Here is an 11,944-nt window from a genome sequence, read left to right as displayed (position 1 = left end):
GGACTGTGCGGACAGGTGCGAGAAAGAAGAGAACGACGACGTGAAGACAACGACGACAACGAAGCGTCAACGCGTAACATCGCGATTGGGCAACAAATGCCCTGCTAAATTCCTTTCTTTTTCGTTTTACTTTTAAATTAATTATTACTCATTCCATATGACCTTTATGATTTTATTTAACAGGTAACTCTGCGCTATTCAATGCTATTTCAATAGCTATTAGGAAATTTATGCTCCACAATAATTTCTAATAATCCACCCATTTCTTGGCCAATCCCCCATCGTGGGTAGGAGCCACACGCATCACAGGCTACAGCAGCAGCAGCAGCAACAACAACAACAACAACAACAACAACAACAACAACAACAACAACAACAACAACAACAACAACAACAACAACAACAACAACAACAACAACAACACCTGCGCAACGGAGCCAGGTGTGGAAGCATACGAAGACGACGAACGCGTGAGCAGTGACACGAGCGCGTTCGCGCGGTTGCGCCGACGGGCGCCAGCGAGCTAGATCGTGGGTTGCTCGCGGAAGACAGACGTGACCTAGCCATGTACAGCTTGGCGGTTAAAGTTGTCCAGATCTCACGCACTGTGCAAATCAAGTCATGCGAAGAATTTTACACGTACCTGGCTATCAAGCATTGTTTGAGGTACCGCAATGCGATACCAGTTGGAAAGTGTTCGTCTAAATGTAGTAGTCGCGCTTATGGGTCGCGGGCTGTGCCTGTGACCACAGCAGCACGACGACGACCACGTTGAAGATGACAGCACGGCCGCAATTTCGCGAATCATAAGCAGGCCGTTCGATCGACGGAAGCTTACGTGCCAAATGTTCGCTTCTCCACTGGTAGTGGAAGCGCGTAAACGAGAGAAACGTTGATTGTGACGTCATCAGCCACTACGTGTCGTGCAGTTGCACGCATCTATTGACACGTCATGTTGTGTACGTGTATAAAAGGATGGCGACGTATGTGTACTCGAGCGAAGAAATGTTAAAGCATGACTAACTTAGTCAATCGTGAACTCAATACAACTTCGCACCATTTCGGTACCTGGCGTGCTACGAGGAAAGCACCGAGGAAAGTGGGCCTCTCCCGGAGATTGTGCAGTCCAGCACGCGCCTCAGAGAGCAAGCTGACGCAAAAAAAGACGAGCAAGTGGCACGTGGCCACGCCTCGTGAGCAGACTCATTCAAGGTTCAGGGGAGCACCCTCGACCGACCCTACGTGAGCTGGAAACCAGTGGATTGAATGGATATCAACTCGAGTCCTCGCCGGACCTACAATAAAAGTTTCTTCACTCACTCACTCACTCACTCACTCACTCACTCACTCACTCACTCACTCACTCACTCACTCACTCACTCACTCACTCACTCACTCACTCACTCACTCACTCACTCACTCACTCACTCAAGTGGCAAGTGGCACCCGCGCCGCACTTTTCAATGACAATATTTTCATCATACGTCTAAATTACAGTTCTAGTCTCACGCTCCACAATTTAAATCTAGTTTGGCTTTATTACTAAGCATACGAAAAACCGCCTGCTTCTTGGCCAATCTCTCATAGTGGGTATGCGCCACTGTCTGGGACACAAGACAAGACAAGACAATGACCCGGCTGGATTTGGAACAAGAAACTCATGCGTGCGGTTGTTGCCCAATGGTTAGTGCACAGGGGTGCTATGCTCGACGGCAAAGATTGCATTCTACCGCCGGTCACAAATTATCTTATTTTGATAAAGCGAGGCGCAACAGTATATATACGTGCGTACTTGCGGACCTATGTATACCAACCGCAAGGTGCCGCGGTAGTGCGGCAAAGATGGTTTCGCATTAAAAGAGCCTCAGAGCGCAATGACAATCGTAGAACGGATTTATTGCCAGCAATACTGGAACTCGGTGATACGCGCTGACATATTCGGGGCTGTAAGAAACAAACTAATTGAAAAGCGAACGGAGCTTGACTGCGAGCCTGGTAGATAGGAACTGCAGGGCAGCAACAGCAGGCTGCAGGGTGGCGGCATCGCTCGGCGCTTTTAACCGCCGCGGCCACGGGCGGACTTTCTAGAAGGGCGACCTTGAGACCCTTGGTCTTCACTCTTCGAACGCCGCGTGCGCTCTCGGAAGTGGAGCGGGGTGGCCGACGCCTCCTATGCCGTCCACCCGTCTGCAACGTCCCGTTAACGGTTCCTGCCGAATGGCTTCTCAACCGCTGCCGGCGTTTCGATCCACCGGTGGGAACACACTCGGGGACGAACGCCGGGACCGACGCGCCCTCCGAGCGCTGTTTGGCAAGCCCGCGCTGACCTCGCGCTGCGGCGGCGTCCAGCACGGCGTCCGGCCGACGGCGACAGCTTCGGGTGTCGCGGCGCGGGAACCGAAGTCCTCACCCTGGTTTCTTTAGGCTGACCGGCGTCTTCGGTCGAGGGGCTTAGCCGAGTCGCCTTGGCAGCGGGACGCGCTCGCGAAGGACCGCAGCTGTTGTCCTCGGCAGCGGTCGCCTGCAGTTCCTTCCTCCACTTGGCCTTCGGCAGGGACGCCTCGCGCTCGGTCAGCGTCTCGGCTTTGCCTTTCGCCGCGGCCACTCGCGTCGGGTGGGCGGGCGGCGCGGCTCCGGGTGGACGGGGCGGACGGGGCTGTCGCTTCAACCAAGAGGCAAGGGCGTCGACCGCGAAGAGACGAGGCTGCGGCGACGTCTGGAAGGACAGCCTCGCAGTCCTCCACGGGCGAGCAATGGGCGCGGTCCGGAGGAAGCCAGCCTTTCTGTGGACTTGCTGCATCGCCGAGTGTCGAGGGCCAGACGAGAGGGAGGGCTTCGGTGCCAGAGCGAAGTGCTGGGGACGAGAGCCCGACTCACGCATGTCGGATCGTTCGTGATACGTGGCACCAACTGAGCGGGCCGGCACCCGTTGATGTCGATGATGATACCTCTGACAACGGCACAACTGCACTAAGGCGGTGTGGTGAAAGAAAAATGAAGTGCAGAAAACGACCACCTGGGCACCGTGTGGACACATGCTAGAAAGAAGAGAACGGCGGCGCGTAGGCGCGATTGGATCGCGTGACATCGTCAGTGGGCCACGTGCGCGCATACATGGCCCAATGAGGGTCGCGAAGACGAAGATGACGAAGCACGGTAACGCGGGCCACCCTGATTGAGCCACGCGTAAGTATGCGCTATCGTCCCACGCTCCACTATACAAATCTAGTTTGTCTCTACTTCTAACCATACGGAAAACCGCCTGCTTCTTGGCCAATCCCCCATAGTGGGTACGCGCCACTCTCAAGGCCACAAGACAAGACAAGACAAGTATGCGCTAGTGGTCTGGTCCAATAAAGGAGGCCTTCCTATTCTTTCGATGGTACGTTGTGGTATACAATTCAGGCCACGTGTGCGGAGCGCTGGGCCGAGAGGAGGTAATGGCGAGACAAGCGGGAGGAGAATACGTAGGCTGGAGAAGCCGGAGAAGGAGACGGTGTGCACAACTGCCCTCGCTGTCCTACGCTGAAGATGATGATAGTGGTGTATAGGAAGAAATACAGAATTAAGTGTCACTCCCTCGTATAGATCACGATCATCATCAGCAGGGACATCAAGAGCGATGCGGACATCTCTGGAGACCCAACAGGCCGCGGAGCCATTGACCGGAGCCAGCGATCAAGGGAGCCAACTGCGCACTGTTGAGCACGAGAGGCGTCCGAGGACGCCTGGTGTTATTACCGGTGCTATTACCGGTGCTATTACCGGTGCTATTACCGGTGTTATTACCGGTGTTACCGGTGCTATTACCAGCGTCCCGTTGCCGAGATGGAGGCCGGCTGCGCGAACGAGGACCGCTGTGTGCCCCAGGGCCTGGGTGTGCGCGGGTGCCTGGGAGAACCACTAGGAAGTCCTGGCCCGTGGCCACGGTACGCGCCGCCGCCGCCCCGTCTCAGCCACCGGCTATCAGGAACCACCTCGAGACATCTGAAGCCACCGCCATCCACGGCCAGTTTAAGCAGGACCAGACACGCCGCGCCTGTTCTTCCGGAGTCAACGCGAACAGACTCGCCGTGAGAACGTCACGCTTTCCGTTGATTGTAAGTCGTGCCAGCTGAAGTGCACGCAGGAACGCGCCGAACTCCTAAGCGTTGTAGAGAACGCGCTAAGACTTTCTTCGTAGCCGAGAGCTTTTTGTTTACTTCTAGTGTGTTGCTTGCATGTTTGCATTAGTTCCGCTCCCCGCATTGCTGTTGTAAATGCAATTGACTGCGTTATGCCACGTCAGTTGTCCTGTGTCCTTTCCTCGGTGCACCACACTCAGGTAATCAGCGCTAGAGCGTCCGCTGACATTTTAACATGTCTACACGGGCACGTGCCAAGTACGGGGTGGTGCTATGATACAGCGAAAAATGAAAAAAAAGAAAAGAAAGAAAACGGAACAGTATGAAATAAAGCGATCGTAAATGGTACAAAATAGTGTGCAACGCACTAGTGAGCCTCGCATAAATGCCACAGATTAAGGACTTGTAAACTTTGTGATTCCATTCTTTAAACTTGCTGACTTTCTCTTAGTTTTGTGACGAAAACCATGAAGCTATAAATTAAACTTCTGCTTGCTTCAGCCGGAAGATTCCGTTGTTTTTCCGAAAGGACAGAAATTTAGTAAAATCGTGTGAGTGATTTAATGACAACACATCTGCGTGCCCCATGGGCAGGAGTATAAAGAAAGGCAATCGGGGTTATACCCCAATGCTAAAGCCACCTCTTAGCGCGAAAAAAACTGAGAACATAAGTTATAAAGTATTTTCTCGAGGTATTTTGCATTACAGCGCTCCGACTGTCTTCGCGAACCCACGCAGCTTCTGCCTGGGGTTTTTCATATAGCGCGCATATAGGCTGGCGATGTAGGGACTTATTTTGCGATGGCTCACACCCTCTCTGACAGGTTCGCCGAAAAATCTTGTAACACGAAATAATGAATTACACTGCCTAATATGCAAATGAAATAACCCCCAAGTTGAAATAGGTGGGATATAGAACAAAGAGAAATGGTAGTTGGAGAATTTATACTAGTGTAAAAAAAATATGAATAACTTCGACCATAAGTAGACGCAACACATATCAAAGTAAACTTTGCAAGAGACATATACAAGATGAAATTAAAAATAATAATAATAAACGAAAGCTTGTGCTCGCAGGCTGCTCCCTTCATTTTCGTTCTAGGTCAGCCTATACTGAGGCGCCCGAGTCCTTGGCCCAATGACGAAAGCCTTCGTTTACTAAAACGGCATTAACTAATTTACACCCTGAAAATGCCCAAGGTTGCATATGGGCTTATATCTCTCATCGTCACACCCAAAAAAGAATGTAAGGGTGTGTGTTAGAGATTAGATATATTCTTAAGGGTGTAACTTGGTCTACAGTGTTTACTGCAGTGACAGCGAGAGCCGGAGGGAGGCTTTGTTTACCTGACACCTTAAGTGCCGCTAACCCTTTCTTGCCTATACAGCGCAGCGTTATGAGCCGCCTGGGACGTACACCGATCTCAGTAGATGTGGGACGAGAAGTAGGAGTTAGTCTGCTCGGCTAGAATTCCCATCCCGAATCCGAAGATGCAATCCAATCTAAGTCCAATAGCCAAAAAAAAAAGAAAGAAGAAAAAGATATGCCGGTCTGAAAAACCACGCGTGTTCCGCGTGCCTTAAACGCTCTAAATTCTTGCGAACGGACAGACACTTACAGCCCAGCATTCCTAAGAGCGCAACTGGCCGCAGAAAGCGTATACAAGGCCATAAGTCTACAGCACGTCCGTTTGTAGACATTCCTTAGACTAAAACGTCCGTGTACGCTGTACATGTATATGGCGCCGGTGACTTTCTGTGGCGGAATAGCCCCGCTACGCGCGAGCCCTCACGGCATCGTCTCCTCTCTCTTATCTATACGTCACTGTTCGTGCACTTCCACTGGCACAGGTCAAGCAAACGGTCAACAAGGCGCGTTCGCGACCTCTCAAGTCCTTACCGCTTTTACCACGTACACTCGACCAGAGTGTACGCGCTATATCGCCTGTTTACGCAAGCGTTCGCGAGTCTCTGCGCTACAGCTACGGGAGGTCCTCGAGCGAAAGTGGAGCGCTGCTTCCTGCAGAAGCGTATCGCCTTCTCCGGCCACGTCGCCAACAAGCGCACCGCGAACCGCCTCTTGGAGGCTTGTCGCGCCCGCAGCTTATCGCCCTCTCCAAACGAGAGGGCTCGCGAGGCGCCCACAAATGCCTTCCGGCTCACCGACGAACAGATTTACGGCGTGCGGCCCGACCGCCGGTCACGTGGCACCCGTCACGTGAACGCTCACGAGAGTGCAGACGTGCTCACATCCCGTCGTCGTCTGCTCTCGTCTGTTCATAGAAGTTAGAGAATAGCTGCCACCATTTTTTTTTCTTCAATCCCTGCCCAGTGACTCCGAAAGAAGCCGAGGAATACTTATAGAAGGTCGAACTTTTAGCGCAATGGACCAAAAGGCTGCTGAGCACAAGGTCGCGGGATCGGAACCTGGCCACGGCGGCCGCATGTCGATGGGGGCGAAATGCGAAAACACCCGTGTACTTAGATTTAGTTGCACGTTAAAAAACCCCGCGTGGCCGAAATTTCCGGAGTTTTCCGCTACGGCGTGCCTCATAATCAGGAAGTGGTTTTGGCACGTAAAACCCCCTAAACTTTTGTATATTTCGCGATTCCAAACCAATTTTCGCGATTCCAAACCAACCACCATGCTAATGCCATTAAACATGTGCTTATTTGGCAGCAGCATAAAAGGAACTGTAAACAGGATAAATAAGAAAACTGAGTCATCCTTGTGAGTTACGTTTCTTAATAGCAACAGTATCACGTCTACCTCAAAAATAAAATTAAAATTAAATAAATTATGGGGTTTTACGTGCCAAAACCACTTTCTGATTGTGAGGCACGCCGTAGTGGAGGACTCCGGAAATTTCGACCACCTGGGGTTCTTTAACGTGCACCTAAATCTAAGTACACGGGTGTTTTCGCATTTCGCCCCCATCGAAATGCGGCCGCCATGGCCGGGATTCGGTCCCACGACCTCGTGCTCAGCAGCCTAACACCATAGCCACTGAGCAACCACGGCGGATTACCTCAGAAATAGGCTTGGTAAGACAAGAAAAAAAAAAAAGAAAGGAAAAGAGAGGCGTGTGGCGCTGCCTTCTTGAAGTTCGGGCAGCAGTTCGCTTTTTGACGACACTGCGCTTTGGTCACATCTGGCCCGGTCTAGCTAAACTGGTTATCGGTAAACAGGCACTAAAATGTTATTTTGTCGGAAACGACAAGTGAACTGAGCAAATTTCGAGAACCATCGTTGTGTCTCGGTCAGCGCAAATCCTCGAAGAGGTCAGCTCAAAGAGAAAATGCTTTCAACTCTGCGCGACGTCACGCTGGCGTATCGGTTAGCGCGCGAAATTAGAAAATTTCAGTTGCGGCGTTCACTTTTTCATCGAGTGACCGACCTATGCCTGCACTCAGGGTCAAACACTTCCTCGTTGTGAACGGAGCGGCCATAGCACTAGCTTTAGCTAACCCCGAAGTTGAAACCATTATGAGCGACTCCAAAAGTGCCATTAATAATTACTAGAGAAGAGTAATCTCGGAACCACTCTCAAGAACCCCCCAAAACTACCCTCAAAACAGGAGGGGATGCAGAACTGATCTGGGTATCCGGCTCATTCTGGAAACTCTGAGACGGAGGCAGCTCAGATTATGGCTCGAGGATCTATCGGCCGAGCCGTTAGCAACAACTCGAACCTGGAACGCACAGAGGAAGGTCTCATCAGCTACCGGGAAATCGCCCAATACTTTAAGCTAGCCAGACAAAAGCTACCCTCATCTCACAAAAGACTTACCAGAGCTATAGAGACAACTCCATATCACATGGTCGTGACCATATCACATAGTCGTGCCAGAGTCGGCCACAAGAAATCCAATCACCCCTTATGGGGCAAAACTCCCAACAGTAGGCAGTGGGAGGTGTGGCTAGCCAGCACGGTGCGGGAGGACCAATTGGCCCTTCTCGACCAAGCCCGGCGTGCCGCGATCGCCAGTGGGGCCCTGGACTGAGGGACCTCCCCACTGGACCTGAATGTGATTTTTTTTTAAATAAAAGCTTTATACTACTACTACTACTACTCTCCCGAAGTCAATCAGACTGCACCACAACAACGCCGACGACTTCAAACCCGATTGCTCAAAATGTGGCCAGTGACCCACGAGAGAACGCATCTTTTGGGACTGGCCAGCAAACCCACCAGCCGACGAACTGCAGAAGCTTGAAGGCTCGCAAAAGTGGGAGACTCTGATGGCCAGCTCTGCTCCGGAAGTAGAAATCCGGGTCACACACAGCGCGAGCCGAAGAGGCCGCCTTCATCACTAGACTGAGAGGGCCATCTGGTGGGGTCGGAGAACCCATCACTCCCAGTGCCGATAATAAAGTTTTATGACTTCACGAAGTGTAGGAAAATAAACTTATGAAAAAAAAATAATTTTAATTGGTCTCCACTGGGTCGACGCACGTTGCAAGAAGCAGAAGAAGCGGGTATGGGAGAAGGCAGGAATAAAAAAATCCAAGAACAAAGAATAAATGGCGGGCGCGATACCCGCCCTTCGGAGACTATATATGTCTTTGAAATAGCAGATCTTGTCAGGAACCTTATCAGTCTAAACTAATTTAGTGTTTCTCTATTGCGTCCCGTTACGGACACTAAAGGAAAATATTAAGTCGAGCTAAATTGAAACACTAGGCTTCTGAAGTAAATTCACCATTCGTAGCGCGACCAGAGCTTTTGTAAGCGAGAAAATTACGAAAGTGGAAAATCAGAGCGGCGCCGCCTGTTGGGGCGGCGCCGCTCATGTGACGTCAGCATGCACTGGCTGACTCACAGAAAGAGCGACATAGAGAGAGGTCACGTGGGAGGTTACGCAAACTCGCCCGATCTAGAGCGACCGCCGTGGTCGGGATGCACGCAGAAAAACGTCGAATTACCTCAAGACAAATATCCGACCGATACAGCACCGAGTTGATATTTTCCTCTAGTGTCCCTTTAAAGAAATGTTATAAGAAACTAGTTGTTAGCCTCTAGTGTCATTAACCTTGCCAGCGGGAGACGGATATGACAAGAAATGCATCGGGGACGGGGCAAGTAGGACCCCCACTGATCGAACCTATGCGGTACATTCGCATCAAGCCGCTGCGACCACACAGGGAGGGACTCTCGACTCTTCTTCCCGCCTAGAGCATCGGGCGTGACTCATTGGTTCCAGCACTACAGGATATATATGGTGCACTTCCCCTCGCTTCTCCAAGTGAGGCAACTATTACGAATCTTTTTTTTACATCTGTTTCGCTTAGTCATAATCACACGGCACGCGTAGGTCCTGGCCGTAGGGGGCCGGCTCCACTTTTTTGTTGTGGTTGTTGTTTGCTTGTTGTTGTTGCTGTCGTGAGTGGCTGTGGCACAACACCCACAGTGGGGGATTGGCCACGAATCGGGTGCTTAAATTAGGTGTACAAAAAAAAGGGAGTTCACAATTTTAACGTTGGAGCTTAAAAAATAAACTTCTTGTGTGGGGGGAAAAAAACACAATCAGACCACTAAGCTCGAGCAGTCACTCGCGCTCCATTCCTCCTCGTTTCCTCCCAACGGCTCGGGCTTCCCTTAACTGCATTTGTTTCCGTTGATGCGCTGACCACGGCGCATTAACTCTTTCCACGTCTGGGGGTTTCCGCGAAAGATCGTTAGGCAATTTAAGGCGCGAGAAGAGAGGGTGAGGTGAGACTGAAATTTGAAAACAGGACAAACGCCGGTACGTTTTTGCGGTATATAGTACGTTTCTTCTTTTCGGAGCTGATGATGACCACTAACGCTATCGTCCTCATCGTTGCCGGCTCTACCTCATTCTTTTCTCCCGAAATGACCCACACTCACTACAGGGGGTCTGCTCAGAATCGAGCTGTTTTACAAGCGTTTCTAATAATATCATAACCAAAATAAAACTCAATATATTAGAGTATTGGCAAGAGAAAAATGATAACGTATAATTGAAAAGAAGGTTGAAGGTAATTTTGAATCTTAGGAATAAATAATTTAAGAAACGATAAAGTGAGAGAAACCATGGGTATAATTTTAGAAATTAATTACTTACTACTTTATTAGGGATACGAGGCGATCACCGGCACTTTCGTCGTTTGCTTTAATTGCGCTTTCTTGCGGCATCGTCGCTGTCGTTCACAGCGCCTCCTATCTCGCAGGTTCTGGAAATCTTCGGAAATCGATAAACTATTCGGCGTCTTGCGTACGGTACGTGCAAACAGACATGCGCAAGAAAATGATTCGATGTGCGAGACAACGCGTCGGAAAGGTGACTGGTTGAAACACGTTGGAAACCTGTTGAAACAACTTCTGGGGAAACGGTAGTGTGCGATGGTTCGGCCGGTTTCATTCGCACCAACCGTTTCGCTTTTTGATTTAGCCCCCTAAGGAGTCCAAACAGGAGCACCCCCATTACTGCTATTACTAACACCGCTACTAAAATGCTATTGCTATGTCACCACCACTATAAACTGATACCACTACTGCCCGGATTAACTCCATAAGTGACTGGGACGAATAAAAGCATTCATTCATTCACAAATACTATTATTGCTGCTACTATACTTCCACAATCACTATTATATATACTGCTACTACTTGATTCAAACCATTCACTGGATTTTTAAGAAATGTTCATCACATTTATAACGCAGCACATGAGTCATTAAAGGCTGATCTTTTTTTCAAAACTCCTACATAATTAGCATAGATAACTTATGTACATATAGACTATGTGTAAAATTTAAACTAGTGACCCTAAAGAAGTCTACAACGAGATCTGGAACGTCTTGTGCACTTGGAGCAAAATATATATATATTGCATTAGCCAACAAGATTTGGTGAGCCTAGGGTTTTAGGTTCACAAAGTCTGAATTCTAGCGGAGTTTATGAGCTTTTCATGGCCTTCGCTTTTTAACAACTGTCAAACTAATAACTTTGATATGTTTTTTTTCTTATTTATTTTCTTGCAAGTCTCGCGAGCTACGTGATATGTGCATTTTAACTTGACTAGCTACTACGCATCAAAGATGTTACTCTCCTGTGAAATGTTATAATTTGCCTATTGCTTATTCTTGTTTATGCCATCTTTCACTGCTTGTGTAAGCACATTTTGCGATAATTCGTTGCGCTGTACCACGCTGGCGCGAAAAAGTACTTTAAAGGCTGCGGTCGTGTCAAGCTTCAGCTTTCATCCTGCACTCCTATACTATCAGTTTTTGTTGTACATTGTGGCATATGAACTCGATCATTACCGCTACCTTGTACTGCCACCATCACCGACACCACCACCACTTCCGTTACTAGCACCGGTACTTCTATTACACGACCAATATCTCCTAAACCAATGCGCGTTCTGCTTCGTAAGTTAGAGCCATTCATTCCTCTACCTGGGCGCGCTTTGTGTCCTAGTGAACACAACCTTTTGTAGTAGTATCGAGCAAACCAACCGGGAGCAATACTTCTCCGTGCTTCGAAGGAGAGTGTCGTACGCACGTCTCTGGCTACCACAGCATCCAGGATAATGGCACAAAAGCACACAGAGCCCGGCACATGAAGCACATAGGCTAGAAGAGAAGAGACGCCCAAGAAAATTGACCTCGGGGAGAACGAACGACGGTTTCCGTAGGCGTGGGGGGCGGGGGAGAGGGTGAAAGGGGCGAAACGTGAGCTGAATTCGAAGGTGGGGTCCCTAAGAGAAGCAAACAAAAAATTTGGAAGCCTAGTTCGAAGCGTAACAGCTCGCATGCAAATTTATACACCCAGTCGCACGGTATGCGCATGCGA

Source organism: Dermacentor albipictus, chromosome 7 (genome assembly GCF_038994185.2).
Source record: "Dermacentor albipictus isolate Rhodes 1998 colony chromosome 7, USDA_Dalb.pri_finalv2, whole genome shotgun sequence".
Classification (NCBI taxonomy): Eukaryota; Metazoa; Arthropoda; class Arachnida; order Ixodida; family Ixodidae; genus Dermacentor; species Dermacentor albipictus.
This window is presented reverse-complemented; position numbering follows the sequence as displayed.